The sequence below is a fragment of the Saimiri boliviensis genome, chromosome X (genome assembly GCF_048565385.1).
Source record: "Saimiri boliviensis isolate mSaiBol1 chromosome X, mSaiBol1.pri, whole genome shotgun sequence".
NCBI lineage: Eukaryota > Metazoa > Chordata > Mammalia > Primates > Cebidae > Saimiri > Saimiri boliviensis.
Window position 1 is genome coordinate 68,757,313 of NC_133470.1, and position 16,084 is coordinate 68,773,396.

General features: G+C 35.8%; 1 protein-coding gene across 4 annotated transcripts in view; it reads left to right on the forward strand.

Moving 5' to 3' along the window:
* Positions 1-16,084, forward strand: part of SH3BGRL (SH3 domain binding glutamate rich protein like) — a 107,158-nt gene that overhangs the window by 65,676 nt on the left and 25,398 nt on the right. Inside the window, exon 1 of one of the 4 annotated variants that reach the window (XR_012515638.1) lies at positions 4,581-8,815. The exons of the other annotated variants lie outside the window; for them this stretch is intronic. The gene's annotated coding sequence lies outside the window, so the exon portion shown is untranslated. Of the gene's footprint in view, positions 1-4,580; positions 8,816-16,084 lie in introns of those variants that run through there. 4 annotated transcript variants of the gene reach the window in all.

Consider the following 16,084-nt stretch of genomic DNA (forward strand, 5'->3'; position numbering starts at 1 on the left):
AGTATACTAAGCAGCATCTTGTCTCTGTGTTCTGGAGTTATGGACTTGCTTTTTCTTTCTTAAAAATAGTCTCAGCTCTAATGATAGGTGATTATTTTCCTTCCTACTCACAGGCATAACACTTTGGTATAACCCAAGTTTGATGTTGTACTCTATCCTCTTCTTTTTCCTTTTCCACATTAAAATAATAATAATAAAAAAACTATTAAGTATAGCTGATGAAATTATGCCTTTACTGATATACAGTAGCCTCATTTTTGTAAAGTTTATCAAATTCAGTTTTTTTTCTCCTCAGAACAAACTTTCAAGATCAAATTCTTGTTCTTCATCAAGCAGCCATAGGTGCAATAAAAATGCAGAATTTAGACCTTACTTTAAGCTTTTCTTTTTCTTAGTAAATACTATTCACAGTCTTGAGCCATTTTTTCCTTCAGTTATAGTAGTAGATAATAGGCACTAGGCATTCAATGAATGTTTCCAAATATACCTGGTCCCCCTGTTGGACGGAAAAGCTAGAGAGCTTCATTTTGTGACCTGATACCCTGCTGGATAAGCAAAGACCATGGAAATTTCCTTTCCAGACCAGACCATTTTATGAAAATAAATTCTTAGCCAAGAAGTTATTGGGGTTGGTGAGGTTCCTGTCCTGGGCTAGGCTACATGGCAAGTTTGCTATACAATACATTAGACATTTTGATAGAAAAGAGCAAAATAATTGCAGCTGTTCTTTGAATGGAAACTTCTAACATTACAAATAAATTCTGTGTGTGTCTGCACATGTAGTAGTTACAAGAAAGTTTCTAGCCTTAACTTTTGGTCAAATTGGCTACACAATGTTGGGCTTAGAAAGACTGGTATTTCCAGACCTTCATTAATCATACCTGCATGTAGGTGAACCACAAAATTATATTGACCAAAAGTTGTGATAAGAATTGTACTCTGTTTAGCAGATGTGTGTTTATTTAGGAAATGAATATATTCAGCACAGCCTCAAGGAAAATATATCCAAAAACACACCATCAGGTAGAGAGTTAAAAAAAAATACTTCTTTAAGTTATACCACAGCTTCTAATCTTAAGTTTGTGAAATTCGTAAATAAAATCCTGCTGATTTTTAATGAAAACTGCATAATTAAAGAAACCTCCCAAGACTTTTCCGAAGTCAAGGGACAGCCAGCTCTCTGCTAATTATCATAAACTAATTTGGGCAATCTGAGACACTTTATGAAAATTGCTTGTATTTTAATGGATTTTATGCAATACCATTTAAAATATATTTTTGATTTAAGTTCTAGACTTAAAGAGAAACAAATGCTATAAAATGTATCAGACAATATTTATTCGAATAACTGCTTAAAATATGTTTTTTAACTCTTAAAAGAAAGTAATTTGATAGTTTAATACTACAGTTTTTTCTTTATTAGTTTAAAACCACTTTTTTTTTCCTGTTAGCTTCCCCTTTTTAATTTTTAGGTTGAAAAATTTCCTGATTGCTTAACAAATTAGTTATTATTATTTTTTCTATTTATGACTTAATTTTTTAATTTCCACTTACATAACATGGTGGTAATGTAATATCCGAGGAAGTTACAAGGAACTCGCCGCGCTCTGAGTTCAAATTATGAGTCCTTTATTCAGCCAGCAACCGAGAGTCAGCTAACGCTAAAAATCTCTCAGCTCGAGGAAGGGGCTTGATTGCCCTTTATACCTTGATTTAGGTAGGGGAGGTGGCAGCCTAGCTGAAGCGGAATTTTGCAGAAGCAGAACAAGCAAGTTAGTAGGAGGCAGCTGGTAACCACGGGGCAGGTTCCCAGGATTGTGGATTGGGAAGGGTATTTCCATACAATCACTAAGGGGGGTAGCAGGGGGAACTTTCCATGCAATCATTGATTACCAATGAAGGTATTCACAATAGCAGATAGACTTGCCAAGCAGGATGCGGCTACAGTGGTTACAGGTACTGTGAACAGTGTGAACCACTCTTAATGATTCAAAGCTTTGAGTGCAGCTTGACCCAGTAATGTGCATGAGGGGCTGTGGCAGGGAGGGAGAGGCTCGAGACAGCTTGTCAGGTTTGCAGCTAAGACAGAGTCAGGCTAACCCAAGTTAGGTTATTACAGTAAAGATCATGGCTTCTAAAGTTGAGCTGTTTAGTTTGAATCTCTGTTCCACCATTTTCTCAAAACAGAAAGTTAACTGCTCTGAGAACTGTTTTCTCATGAATTAAAATGAGGCACAGTGCTTAGTGTCACGTCTGGTATATAAGTATTTCAAATATATAATTCTCATATATATTTCATCGAAGTATGGCAAATTGAAATTCAATGTCCCACTAAAGTTTAAACATTCTAAAACAGAAATAGTATTTTCTACTTTTTTGCTCCCTGAAAACCCAGGCTGTGGAACCAGAACTAACCTACAGGACCTTGGAGGTAACTTTCACTGCTAGGATATTTCATAGAAATATAAACTGAAGAATGTAGAAAAAGTGTTAATTATTTTAAAAATTGCTACATAGCAGCAATCTTTTTAAATTATTTCTTAACACCTCCACTTGTTTTTACACCAAGAAAAATAGAATTCTACATGTTCTGGAAGGCTGGAAATATTTAGTGCTTTTTTCCTGTTCTCCTAAAAAGATAGTCACTTAAATGTTGGTCTGTTTCAAATCTAATGTTAAAATGTTGCATTATTCTATGATGAAGAATCATTAACAAATATTTATCATGTAGATATTTTTAAATATCCATAAATGTTTACAGAAACTGTATACATACCAGCAGACAAAGAAACATTCCTGAGATGTTACCTGAGATATATCTGAAACATACCTGAGATGTACTGAAGCACAGAGATGATTAGTAACCTCTTCAAATTCTTCAAATTTTAGAGAGGTTGTAATGGGCAGGATTTGATACCTGCTTGCTGTCAGTTATACCTGTTTGCCAGTTAGTGAGTCAGCTGCTCAGGTAAATTAGATATATTTCAATAAATTATCTACTGTTAAATCACTAAGCGATACTTTAGAATAAGTCATTCCACTTGTGCATATGAAAGCATCATCTTAATGGAGAAAATGTATCTTACTGGCTCACCATGAAAACTGGTTTACAATTGAACTTCACTTTTTAGTAAAGGGGTATTCAGTCTTATGGCTTCCTTGGGCCACATTGGAAAAAAATTTGTCTTGGGTCACACATATAATACACTAACCCTAATGATAGCTGATGAGCTAAAAAAAAAAAAATTCCAAAAAAATCTCATAATGTCTTTAAAAAGTTTATGAATTTAGGTTGGACCACATTCAAAGCCATCCTGGGCCATATGTGTCCCATGGATCCCAAATTGTACTAGCTTGTTTTACTGTATGGCCTCCCACTGGATCTTAAACAGGTTTTAGCCACATTTTCAGTAAGCAGTTCAGGATTTTTAAAAATCAATGGGTAAAATGAGCATTTGAATTTCTACAATTTTGTGCTCTGTAAGTTTATACTTACTATTAATATTGATAAAATTGAAACAAAACAAGAAAAAAAAGCAATTCTGCTTACACAACATTTGAGTAATAACACCAGACGTTAGAGTTCGTTTTTCATACACATTACTTTCAGTAAGGATTCTGACATGTTATTTTCTTTCTTCAACTTGAGTACTATTAGATTTATGTCAATAAATGATTCTCTGAATCAGGATCAAAATGCTTAAGGGAAAAGTATGTTCACAGAGTGAAAAAATGCTTTGCAGCTTGTCTATACTTTAAAATGAGGCCATGGTTTACTTTTTGCCTTTTGGTACATATATGGAGATTTGTTTTTAGAGTGAAAACAGGTAAAGATGTAATGTGGATCACAAGAATTGATTTCACAAATAAATAACCCACTTTATAAGGGAGTGATGAAGGAATTGTATTATCCCTAGAGAAGGAAGAGTTCGGTCTGGCTTGATAGATTATTTTTGTTTTGTTTTGTTTCATTTGGTTGGTATTTGTTTTATTTATTTATTTATTTATTTATTTATTTTTTGAGACAATCTTGCTCTGTTACCCAGGTTTTTACCCAGTGGTAGGGTCATGGATCACTACAGCCTCAATTTCCTAGCCTCAAACAATCCTCCCACCATGGCCTCTCAAAGTGCTGGAATTACAGGCATGAGCCACTGTGCCTGGCATTTGATGGATTCTTCAAGAATCTATGACTCCTATTTTTAACTGAATTGTTACACAACTTAACACCCACACTTTTCTGTTCAACCAGGTGGTAAAATTACAGGCTTTAATCACCCAACACAGCATTTGATGTTCAGATGAGCTTCCTTGTCAAAAATCTGTAAGACAAAATCTGGGCACATTATAATAGTCAAAATAAGTTGTAAATGGTAGATGTTGGCATACAATTTTTTATTTGGTCTTTTTTGTGCACATCTTGTGAGCAGTGGCACTGACTGCTTTTGTTCTGTATTGTCTTTTCAAAGATGCAAATATCCTTAAGAGATACAGTTTCTCCCTCCAGAGGAATGGGTAGATTTGCTTACTGCTCAGTATAAAGGATTCAGATTATCTATGCTTTCCTTCTGCATCATCATGTAGAAATTGAGGATCAGGAGGCAGGTAAAAGAAAATGCTGATACTCTGATGACTGCTGTGTCTGTGGCCCAGTAGTCTCATGTTATCTGCCAGCATCCTTAAAACTGTGGCAGGCTTACAAGTTAGTTTGCAACAAGGGTAAAATCTCAGACTCTTCACCGTTCTTGACAGTAGTTCTTATTTCTGGAAGTACTGTTGTTCTTGATAGTCACAGTTCAAATAACTATGCTAACAATTAATTGCACAGAAATTCAGTAATGAGCTCACAGGATTATATGACCCAAGCCCCCTTTGTTTTAGCACCCTTTGTTTACTAGTTGGTTAACTTCTTGGATCATTTGATTCTGGTCTTATTTAACTAATTAGGTAACACATGGCAGTTTTTCTCAGCTGGACGGTTTGGAACATGCTTTTTTGGCTTGTGTCTGAGAGTGCATTCATAGTGCTCTCTGGAATGTTCATCTGGGGCACATTGCTCAGCTATGGCTTCAGACTAGTTGCTCATCCTATGGCAAATAAATTTGTTTTGGTGGGTAAACAATTATCTGAGTTGCCAGCTTCCCTTGAAAGGTTAAGTGTTTAATTCCCTTTTCATGAAATCTTACCACTTTACCAACTATAGAGGAAAAAGCCCAGTGCTACAGCTAATATAGTCTGAAAAGGTAGCATTTGCTTTTGGTGTGTGTGTTTTCTTTAGTCATGGGAGCCCTTAGGTACGAAGATTATGATATGGACCCACCATCAGTGACAGATGTTTAATAGTTGTTTTCCCAGACCAGTCTAGGGAGGATGACCTGGGACATGGAGTATTTTTGTGTGTGAAACTAACTTGATCAAGACTTATCTACCAACTGAGTCTGTGCAGCCTCGAAGAAGCATTGATATAAACAGATTTTAGATTGTTAAGCAACATTGATTAATATAAATTGCTTTGTGGAGATTCTTACAAATTCTTTTAAAAAGCAAAATTGCAGTCATCCTATGTTTGTTTAAGGCCATTTGAACTCTTTTACCCTGAATAGATTGTAACTGAAGATTAGTTTTGAATTGGGTGGCTATGTTTAATTTTTCAGTGTGTAAAAAATAAAGGCATGTCTATTTGTCTCATTATATGAACTTAATAAAGCATGCTATTTAGTTAGACAAGGGTTTCATTGTTTTGAAAGCTGATCCTGTGATCTAAAATTCTGATAGAATTTTCTGTGAAAATTGCGCAGTTATATAATATGTACAAAGATTTGGTATCTTCTGCTATTAGACATTTAATAGGATAATAATTATTTGGGGCATACAAAATGAATTTATATAAGTTGAATTGGGGCATTGTGTGCCATTTGAGTGAATTTGATCAATATGCCAAAGGATTATGATTCTTTCCTGCATTTGATGGCTTGCTTCACAGTGAGTGTTAGGTTGAGATTCTGTCAGAGTGATACCATTAGCAATAGGTCAAACCTCTCTGAATAATTTTCTGTTTTGCTCCCCTTCTTTCTCTTTATTTATGATTTACTTCGGTTGTTTATGGTTGCCACTGTAATACCACTTTTGAGTTTTAAAAAGCCATTGCCTTAACATATTTTTGTTGTATTGAGAGGAAAATTCGTTTCTAGCAAAGAGACATTTTACTGAGATGAAAATGCAGTAGGACATATGTAAAAATAGTTTTTTTTCCCCTGTTGAAAAGATAAAGAGAAATGGAGAAATACATTTATTTCAGCATAAAATCATTAGAAGTTGCATTTCTGAGAATGTGCAATTGTGTTTCTATGGTTATTTTTGGTCTTCTTCATAGAATGGTCTAGGGGACTTTCAGAGATTATGTCGGTAACTTCCTTTCTCCTCCCTGTTTCACATTACTTTTTGTTTTCCCCTGTTCTCAGAAACAAGTGTTGGTGGGTTTTCACAGTGAACAATAGCTAAGTACTTGAGTAAGTTTTGAGTATAGGGATTGAGTTTCGGATTTTTTTAACTTTAGAACATTTTCTGCTGCTTCAGATTTATCTATTCATTGGGAGAGACAATGCTTTTTGCGTTTGAAACAATTTAATAGGTGCCAAATAATGCAGCCAATCTAAGAAAAAGGGCAATTTTACAATTTGGCAGGATGTTATTTGATGGAAATTGACTTAGAGCTTAAGAAATATATTGCTTGACAGTATTTAACTGCCAGTCAAGTTTCTTATTAGACTCTTCTTACATTAGAAGCTCATTTTATGGATCATTATCAAGATACAGTTTCTTACTATGATCATCCCTTTTTCTGAGCACAACACTTTCGGAATTTTGCTGTAATTACATAAATTGTTGTGCCTTCTTAAGTTTCTCAGGGAGAAATTTACAGTCTCCCAGTGGGCCTTCAAACATTTACTGAGCACACGAAGCAGCCTATCTTGTTTCTGAGAGCCCGATGATGTGAGTTCAGAAAGTCATTAGGCTTCATGAGTGCTCAGGCATCAGCCCAGCATATTGTAAATTACTTGCCTAATAGTGGCTACCTAGCAACTATATTGCTTTCTTTAAACACTTGGTCATCTTTATTTGTTGTTTCTATTGACAACAGCTTAAGAAATATTTTATTGAATTGTGCAGATACAGTTTTCTTATATTTGATCCCAAAGTCCAGTTCTTCATTTACATACCTTCACTATTATGCTGCCCTAGAAAGACTTTCCTGTATTATGTTTGGTGCACTATTTAGTCATTTATTAGTTTTAATAGCTTGAGGGGAGGGATTTTCTCTTAACTCTATATTTCTCTAGTTCCTCATGTATATTTAAAATACTAGCTACCAATCCTTAAGCACTTATTATTATTTATTTATTTATTCACTACATATTTATAGAATACCTGCTATGGGTCAGATATGATAGTAGGCATTAGATAACATAATGAGCCTTGAGAGAGCTTATAATTCTCAATCTCGCTTATTTTTTGACAGGTAGGGCAATAGGTACATCACTTCTGTTATCTGTAATTTTCTGTGCAACAATTCTGAGAGGTGGATATTATGACTCTCAACTAATAGATGAGGAATTTGAGACTCAGAGAGGTTAATCAACTTGCTCAGTCACATAGATAAATGGAGGATCTGAGATTCAAATGCAAGGCAGTCAGGTTCTGTATTAGTTTTCCATGCTGTTTAACAAATACTAAGTACTAAGTGGCTTTAAACAACACAGACTTATTACATTACAGTGCCTATGGGTCAGGAGTCCTGGCACCGCTTAACTGAGTTCTCTGAAAGACCACAATCAAGGTGTCAGCAAGGACTGACTTCTCTTCTGATGGCTCCATTATGTCAGAATCAATTTTCAAGCTCATGCAATTGTTGACAAAATTCATTTCTTTGAGGCTGTAGTGCTAATGGCATCTTGCTTCTTCATAGTCAACAAAGAAAAGACTCTAGTTTGAATCTTCTAGAAAAAGTATTTTATAACATAACGTTAACATCCATCATTAGAGTGACATCCTATCACCTTTGCCAAATTCTATCAGTTGGAAGCAAATAGCAGATCCTACCCACACTCAAGGGGAGGGAAGTATACAAGGGAGTGAACAGGAGGTGGGGAACATGGTGGGGCCACATTAGAGTGTGTCACATGTTCCACAGTCTGTAATCATTCCATTATGCCGTGCTGCATCTAGTAAGAGCTCAATATCTATGAATTGACCTGGTCACAGTGTAGGACAGTGCCTTTCCTACAGTGGATCAGAGGCTTTTCTCACAGGACATCTGGGAAATCTGTATTTCCTTATGTACAAGGGCAGATTGGATTAATACATTTATTCAGATGGAGTACTTGGCTATTGTATGTATCCACTTTAGCAGCACATTTTACAGTAGGGTTTTCTGCAGTAGAAAAGTAAAAGAAGAAAAAGAGCTAATGTTACATGCGGTAGACTGGCTTAGAGTTGTCATCCAGTTAACACTAATAAGAGCAGATTAATTGATTATTACTTTTCTTGTGATTCAAGAACTGATAGTTTGGAGTTGGTAGTTACAGTCTTTTTAAAAAGTATCTGTTGTGAGCTGGAGAATTTAGCTACCAAATTTGGTTTGCATATGCCTGCCCTGTGACCTCACTTCAGCCTGTTCGAAGGTTTGTGTATTTTTGCTTATCCTTATACGGGAAGGCTGCCTGGAGAATCTGTCTGACCAAAATTAGAAGCACTGTAGCATTTGTAGGAAGTGTGGTTTTAGGACGCGGATTGTCTTTGTTGCATAAAGAAGGTGGTGAGTTGGAGAACATCTTACGGACTATAAAATGATCATCATTTCATAGCTTTTAATGGTTCTTATAAATAGTCACATTCCTTGATTCTTTTGATTCTTGAACTTGTTCCTTGACAAAGTTCTCCCAGAGAGAATTGAAATCTGTACAGAAACTCACTGTGCCAAATTGATGATGGTAGCGATAAGGGCAGGGAGGTGGAGGCTGGAATGAATTGGTTTGTTTACTTTCAAAATTTTAGTGCACCCATAGTCAGAAATTTTGAAATAGAAGGTCAACATATGTTAGACTAGCACTTGGCACAATTATTTAGTTTTAGTGCTTGCTTATGACAGTATGATTTGTTTTGAGGAAGGCTTTTGCTTTAAGAGCATCTACTCTCAAAGCCCCCAGAACAACCTAAAGTTCCTGTTCCTCTATTTACCTTTTATTACTGATTTTTCTGTAGCTACCTGTGGTCACTAGCCACTGCCACTGTTGTGGAAGCACTTTTTGGAAGCACTGTTGTGAAATGTTCTTAACTTCACATACTTTATTTGTCTACATACATGAAAACAGTTTCAAATGAAAATAGGGCTTTCTTCTAGTAAAGTCATTGTAATTCATATGAATCATTGCTTCTTTACAGCAACATTTTTTTTTCTTTTAAATCGTAAAGTTCCAGGAGGTTTTTATGGTTGCTGGCATGTTTCTTTGTTTCATTATCACATAATCTCCGACTGGGAAAGGACAAAATGATTATCTAAAAAAACCTATAGTGTATAAATTCCTCAAAATAACCAACAGGTATTCCTGTTTAAACTTTGGCCAAGCTTTAGAATTAAACATGATACAAAAGTACTATGAGTCATATCTGCACTCAAGGAGGCTTCGTTAAGTTGGCAGACAGTCTAATTAGCATGAGACAACATACATTATAGTGTATGATTTTGTGATTCAGTAGGCTTTGTGTTTAAGTGGTGCTTTGTGGTCTGAATGAGCATGGGTAGCTGTGCAATTTGGAGCATGTTCCTTAATCCTTCTGAGCATTTGTTTCTTTGTCTATGAATCTGGAATGAAAATAATAACAGTTGTCTCATAATATTATTGTTAGAATTAAATAAAATAAGCATGTAAAGAGCTTAGCACAGTGCCTGTCCCATAGGAAGCACTTAATAAATAAGAATTATTGTATTATACTTTACAATGGGATTATATCTGCAATGCAGAGCAGGACTTGATATATATAGAATTCCATAACCCATTGCTAGCACACTGTAAAGTGGGATCTATGTCTCACTGTTTCTTCTTGTGAGCCCAGCCTGAATATACCCATTTACCTGTAGCAGAAAGAGACCAGACTTTGATTAAGGGCTCATTAGAGTCCATCATTTAAATTATCTACTAGTATGGAATTTATGACCTTATAATTATAATTAAAGGTCCTTCAGACCAAAGCTACTATCTTTATTTTATTTTATTTATTTTATTTTTACTTCTATCAGGGTAAGTACAGTGGCCATTAGGCCCAATGTGTACTCACAAACTATAATCTTGTTTGAACTATAGCTCCTAACATTACTAGGCAGGAGTCAAACACCGATTCTTTCCTAGAAGCAGAAGATCCTAGAATTGAAATTGGGTATTTCATTGATTTTGTTTATAATGATGTAGAGATTGGTTAAATTGTGTACATACTCATTTGGATAAAAAAGGAAGCAAAATCACAGTCTGGTAGGTAGAAGTCAGATTTAAATGATTTAGCAAGAACACATCAAAAGTGATTACTTTGTAAAAGATTGTCAACCTTCCATAAAAATGTCTTTTAAAAAATTCATATAAAGTATCATGAGACTAGACAGTGAAATGTAGTGGCACAAACTTAAGATTTAAAGTTAGGGGTATCTAAGTTGGAATTCCAGCCCTGCCACCCAGTTGCTTTGTGACTGTGGATAAATTTACCTAACCTATTTTGAATCTCAGTATTCTAGTTTGTAAAATGGAGATAATAATATTTACATTGCTGGGCTACTATAAATATTAAATGAAGTAATATATGCAGAATGTCCACTATAGCTATTATCTCTTAATTGACTTTCTACAAATGGTAGCTCTTACTGATATGAATGATAAGAAGACAGTAACTGTATTTCAGTCTTTTCAGAACATAGCCTCAAAGTGAAATTGTCCTGAATTTGGAAATGATTACAGAGCACCTTCTGATATCCTAAAGTGTCTCTCTGTGGTGGAGGAACCCATAACATATGTGCAACCAGAGCTCTAAATCTTGTAAAAATTGTGTACTTTAATCTCTTCGTGTTTTGGTAAAGCATCTGCTATCTCTCTACCATAGGATATGTTAGAAGGGTACTCTGTAGGGCTCTGGAAATTTTTGAGGACTCTTTCTTCTGATCAGCTTTGTTCTAGAATTTGGAGAATAAGAAAGTACTTTGCTAGTTGGGAATGGATAAGAATCTGTGTGCAAACAGTAACTGTGAACAATGTCTCCCTGTATTCAAAGAATGCATGTAGGCATACTGTACATTCCACAGGCATTAGTACTTAAAGGGTGGCAGGAATATCTGGCATCAGAAAAGTGGCTAAAACATAAATAAACCCAACAACAAATGGAAATTTCTCCATTTCATTTTGGAGACCCCGTCAGTTTAATTTGGTACAAGAGATGTTCAATCCAGAAAATTTATTTTGAATAAATATTTCCAAATAAGAGTTGAACCACGAAAAATACTGCCTAGTCAGCCTCAAAGACTGATATATATTACTTAAAAAAAACTGTAATAGGTTACTTATTATAACCACCTTACTTTTCTCAGATTTCCCAGGAATTCTATGAAGTATTGTCCAACTACCAGTGTGCAGTAGGAGCTTTTATAAAAGCACCTTGACTACTTCAGTGTGGGCTGGATTTATTGACTTTATTCTAAATACACAGTGAGGGAAGGGGATTAACAGTGCAGAACTCTGCCAGACACTACTATAACCAGTCAATCAAGGTTAATATCACCATCAATATGTCAGTTGCTATAATGTGCTCTGTAATGTGATGTGATGAGAAAGGCATTTCTCCTTTGTGGTATTTGTCCCAAATATCCATAATCCCAGTGTAATTATCAGAAAAACATAAGACAAACTTGACCTGATCCGATCAAGTTTGACCTGAGGGACATTCTACAAAATACTTAACCAGGGCCCCTCAAAACTGTCAAGGTCACGGAAAATAAAGTCTGAGAAACTCTTACAGTCCAGAGGAGACTAAAGAGACATGGCAACTAAGTGTAATGATACATCCTGGAAAGGAACAGAAAAAGAACATTAATAGAAAAACTGATGAAATCCAAATAGGCTGGAGTTTAGTTAGTAGTATCATACCAATGTTGGCTTCTTAGTTGTGACAAATGTACCACTATAAGGTAAGATGTTAACAACAGCAGAAACTGGGTGAATGGCGTATGGTGACTTGGTATTGTATTTGCAACTTTTCTGTAAATTCAAATTGCATTCCAAAATTAATGCTTATAATAATTAAAATCTAAAATCATTTTGGTGGTGTTGAATTTAAAATAAAATTGTGAGATCAGTCGGTATTAGTATCTACCTTGTGTCCAGCCCTGTGGTGAGCATTATATGGGGAGACAGAAGTAAAAGGCATAGCCCCTACCTCCAGGTAGCTTATCAACTAACTTGAAGCGACGTGACTTTTACATGTGAAATGATTGGCAAACATTGGTGCTCTTTGATTAAGCTCCAAACTGGGTGGTAAAAACTGCAGGAGGTCAGAGGGTGGGGATGGTGACCACAGAGGACTTCACAGGGTAGACCTGGAATAATAGATTAGAATGGCATCAGTGCAGAGAGGGGAGACTTGCAGATGAAGGGAACAAAGTGAGATAAAGCACTGCAGTGTTGGGAATGACTTGTTCAGAAGAGAATAAAGGCAGCCTGATCTGATCTGGGAGAGAGGGGGCTGCATACATTTACAGAGGCAGATGAAGCAGGGCCTCATTATGTAGTGCATTGAAATTTAAACAGTCGCACAGGGTAGGTAGGGTTTAGAACTGGCCAGAGGGGACCTCAGTAGCAGTTGGATAACTGTATGTGTTTCAATTCTTTGAATTTCAGCCTTTGGCCAAATTTATGTCTATTATATATTAATCAGCTAACAACTATCATGGTGTACATTTGATAAGACTGTGGGGTTGATGTTCACCTGCAAGAGGTGAAAGTATAGCCAGGCCCACTGTCCGGATTAAAAAGGCTTTTTCTTAATTAAATGAAATGTCACTTCTGAATAATCTCGTGTATCCGGAACTCTCTTGTCTGGAACTTTTTTCTGTCCGTACTATTTTCCAGAGTCAGAAGGAACTTTAGTCCCTTTGTTGTTACTGACTCAGTTAAAGCCTGTTTCTACTTTCAAAACAACAACAACAACAACAACAACATTGTAATTCAGTCATTTTGCTCTTTAAAAAGTTTGTTGGGCAGGGTTTCTGTTTTTTTGTTTGTTCGTTTGTTTGTTTTTCAAAGTGATGGGTGCAGTGTTTAATAAGAAAAATAAGAAGAACAGAAGGAGTCTGATGCCTCTGCACTTTCTTGTCTGTTTTTTTTTGTAAATTTGAAGTACAGAAATTGTATCTTCCACACTAACTTTGCCCACTAAAAACTATTAGGTAACTGAAATCTTGACAAAGGGGAGGCATGTGCTGTATTGTTCTCAGCGTGGTCAGGAAACCAGAGGCCTCGTGGTATTCCACTTAGTTTTCCTGTGTTCATGCAAGCCCACATACTGGTGGGCTTAGGATTTTGTCAAGGTTAGCTTAGACTGGTGAAGAGAAAGGAGATTATAATAACTGGGAATTCATGTTCACTCATAAGGGGTATTTAGGACAGAATATAAGATGTTTCAACCTTTGTTGTCTTACTTAGCTACATAGTTTAGAAGGAACACACTCATATGTCAGTCTTATCTCTCCAGCTGGATTTAGAATTCCAGTATATTCCACCCAGGGAAGTAGTGAACTGTAAGTAATGAAAAAAAAAAAAAAAAAGAACGCTTTGTAGTCAGTTAAATTTTGACATGTAATTTGATTTAAACGCAATTAATAGCTCTGCCTTACTGAGCAGGTTGCTGAACATCTCTGAGCCTCTGTTTCCTTTGCTGTGAAATTGACAGCCACCCCACAAAGGGTTTGATATTCAGCAGACACTTAACAAAGCACTCAACAAATGTTAGTCTTCTGTCCTTAAATGTTTTTATCATGTGCATATCCCGCAACTAACATACAGTAAGGATTGGAAATTTCCTTTTGGGATTATCTGGGGAGGCTTTTCATATCCCTTTATTATGTGACCCTCTGTTAGTACGTATAGAGGGGCAACTCTAGGCAAAATTCTGAGACAAAGAAACTTCACTGTCTTTATTACCTGATTCACTCTAGGCAGTCCCTTCCTCTACTTCCAATATGCTCACTGTCCTTTCTGTGAAGACCAAAGTAGGGAATCAGTAATGGTAGAGTTTCAGGCACGGAGAGTAAAATTGCCTTTAGGTTAGGATGTTACTCCCAGTGCTCCTTATTTCACAGCCTCCTGGATCTACACATGAAGCCAGCTCCGAAGAAATGGGAAACTGACTAAATAATGTTCTGACTCCAGAAAAAAGTATAGAAAGATAGTAGTTTCCAGATAGGAAAGAAATGGATAAAGTTATTCAGAATTGATTTCATAGTCAAGGAAAAAAAATCCTTTTAACCCAGAAACTGGGCATGACTCTATTTTTTTTTTTTTAAACTGTTACCACCTGAAGACATAGCAGTTATTGAGAAACTTCCTTTAAGGATTTACTTACTTTTCACACTAGACCGTATTTTTGAAATTATTTAGGCCTTAACATGTTTTTAGAAATGGTACTGCAAGCATGATTGTGGTAGAAGTGTAACTCAATCGGAAAACAGCAAGAGTAGAGGTTTTTTGTTTGTTTGTTCATTTGTTTGTTTGTTTTCTTTTAGCAGGAATAAAATAGGAAATCTTAGATTATGCTTCTGTGCTGCCACATCTTGGAACGCCTGTCAGGAGAACTCCAGGGAGCCAGGGGTGGAGGTTGGAGATTGATAAGAAAATTCTTATTAGACATTTTATCTAAGACTTGTTTCTTGTTGGTAAAGAGCTATGAATTACAGGTTTTTACACGGCTGATTGTGATCAAACCACTTAGAAAATATTGCAAAGAGACAAGCTGAAAAAAAAGTGTCTCTTGCTCTGGTTATACCCTGAAATTGAGCAATAGGAAGCCAGTGGTTTAGGAACTCATGCAGTATTCATTTAAAAATGCACACAGATGTGTTTGGTTACTAAAAGACGGCACAATGGCAATGCTGCACTGGTTTATTGCCAAACAGACTAACCGGGGTTTCAGATTTGATTTTCCTTTTAGGTGTATTTTGTAAGTAATTTAGTAGAAGACTGAATAGGCAGCTTTACATGCTATTTGTTCACTCCTCCTCCACTCCACTATTAAATCCATTGGCACAGACTAGGCAAAGACAGGCTCATTATTTTTCTAAAATGCAGACTGGCCCTTCCTAGGGTACTATTTGAAATAAACAGAGCCAGATGGAGAGAGACTATGTATCTGAATTTCTCTTTGAGGAAGATGACTCAGTCAAAAATTATAACCTGTTTGAAAAAAGACAAATACACATACACACCATTATTTATTTATAAAGTTCAAGTATATGTAATAATTTAGTAGGAGAAATTGTAGGCATCCACTTAGAAAGTGTCCAAGTTTATTTTGTAATACTGTAACTTCATTGTTCTAGTTCAATACACTGTTGCTTTTATGAGCTCAGATTTTACTGTTGGCCAGTTACATTAAACTTTATTAAGCATGTCATCCTTTCACCAAAACTAGAGATTGCATGCAGCATATATAGAAGGATGAAAAATCTAACATTTGTGCTATCCTTATTAAGCTTAGTCTAAGTGACATTGCTAATAGCAGTAAATGCTTTTTCTGTCTTCTCTCATTGGCGTTGCCATTCTCTTTGCTCCTGTCACCTAACCACCTTGTATTATTGTCTTAGCTTCTTACTTAAATACCCTATTGCAATTGAACTTTTAAATATATCTGTTTGTACTCTCTCCCAACAGATGGTAATATTTGAAAGGGATCACGGCTATTTATGTTTAGCTAGTTGAGAGAGCCTAGCAAAGATCATTGAGAGTCACTTAAGAGACACTCAAGAAATATTGTTGAATAACTACTAAGAGCAATT